Source organism: Choloepus didactylus, chromosome 2 (genome assembly GCF_015220235.1).
Source record: "Choloepus didactylus isolate mChoDid1 chromosome 2, mChoDid1.pri, whole genome shotgun sequence".
Lineage (NCBI taxonomy): Eukaryota > Metazoa > Chordata > Mammalia > Pilosa > Megalonychidae > Choloepus > Choloepus didactylus.
This window is the reverse complement of record NC_051308.1, coordinates 172575907-172577872: the sequence shown is the minus strand read 5'-3', so window position 1 is coordinate 172577872 and position 1966 is coordinate 172575907.

Below are 1966 nucleotides of genomic sequence, written 5' to 3'. Positions count from 1 at the left end.
TCCACATAAATATTATCCCTTATACAGTTTGAAGTATATTGCTATAAATAACAGTAGGGCAAAAATCTGATTAAAACAAATAGCTAAATCCTAGCCACTGACCTAATTCAAGTAAAGAAAGGGACATTCAGATTTTGTATAGTGATTTTAAAAATTTACATTTTCTTTCTATTTGCCTTCTACATTTAGACTCTCCTTCCTTATGCTCCTTTTGCCTTCCTGTTTCTCAGGCCATTATTCATCCAAGAGGATCTGTGGAAGGGACAATTTCCTAAATATATAATTACTGTGGCCATATATTTGGTGTTGTGTTTGAATTAAAAATGGAATCCTAATAAATTGGGGGTGGAATGTGGGAGGAATTCTAATGTAAAAGCTTTTATAATCCATGGTAACACTTTTTTTTTGTTTTTTCTTTCTTTCCTCCCTCCCTCCTTTCCTTCCTTCCTTTGTTCTTTCCTTTCCTTCTTTCTCTACCTTTCTATCTCTCTACCTCTTTCTGTTCTTTTCATTACTTTCTTCTTTGGTTTCCTTCTTCCTTCCTTCCCTCCCTCCCTCTTTCCCTCCCTTCCATACAAGTGAAGTTTGACTTACTTGTACGATCCGGGGAGACCACCAGGGTGGTCTGCTCTGTGGATTCTACCTCTGCTCTTGTGGATTCTTCGTGCTGTGTAAGTGACAAGGAGATTATTTGCCCTTTCTGTACTCTTTATCCTGTGCAAGTGATAAAAGTGTCATTTGCTGAAAGTTTCTGTTGTTCCCTGAACCCATGTTCTCATGATGAACTTTTGTACAAATCACTCCACAGGGATGGGTGGAGAAGCTGAGTCTGGAGCTACTTTTGTTTAAGTTAAAATCCTTCATTAGGCTGTACCCCTCAACCTGCAGCAATCCCCTAGGATTTCAAGGAGCACTGCAATTAAACCAAATAAGAGTAAAAAGAGTTTCCATGTAAAATCGTTTTAATCTCAAAGAAGAAATAAAATTTTTGAAGGAAAAGCATATAATCTTAAAATAAATCAATGAATAAAATTAGGTACAGAGAGAATGTATTAGTTTTCTATGGCTGAGGTAAAAATTACCACAAATTTGCTGGCTTAGAACAACACTGAATTTTTTAACTGACATTTCTGTTTGTTAGAAAGTGTGACACAGGTCTCACTGGTTTAAACTAATGTTTCAACAGGCTACATTCTTTCCAGGGGCTCTAAGAGTAGATTCATTTTCTTACTTTTTTACAGCTCATATGGTAGACCAGCATTCCTTCATTTATGGCCCCCATCTCCATCTTCAGAGCTAGATATGTAGCATTTCTCTAATCTGGCTTCCATTATCATTTTTCTTTCTCTTATTCTCTCTTCTGTTTCCTCTTCCACTTTTAATGCCCTTGCAATTACATGGACCCACCCATGTAATCCAGGATAATCTCTTTATTTTAAAGTCATCTTAATTCCCCTTTGCTATAAGCCTAGCCTACTCGAAGTATCTTAGTTTTCTAAGTTGCTATGACAAGTGCCACACAAAGGGTTGGATTAAAAAACAGGAATTTATTGGTTCATGACTTAGAAGGCTAGAAGTCCTAATCAAGGAGTCACCAAAGCCATAATTTCTCCCCAATATCTGTATCATTCTGTGCTAACTCATCTCAGTCCTTGTGGTTTCTTGGCTTTAATCTCTGCCTCCTGTCACATGGTGATTTCTTTGTCTTTGTGCCTGTATTCTTGTTTCCACTGACTTCTGGCTTCTGGCTCCTTTCTGTGTTTTTCTCTGATTTCGCTTTGTAAGGTCTTCAGTAATACAGATTAAGATCCACCCTGATTCAATTTGGGCCAATCTAAATAGGATCTTCAAAGATCCTATTCACAAATCAGTCTCCAATTTACCTGAAAATACATCTTCAAAGGTCCTGTTTACAATAGGTTCACATGGACAGGAATTAATATAGGGTTAAGAACATGTCCTTGGT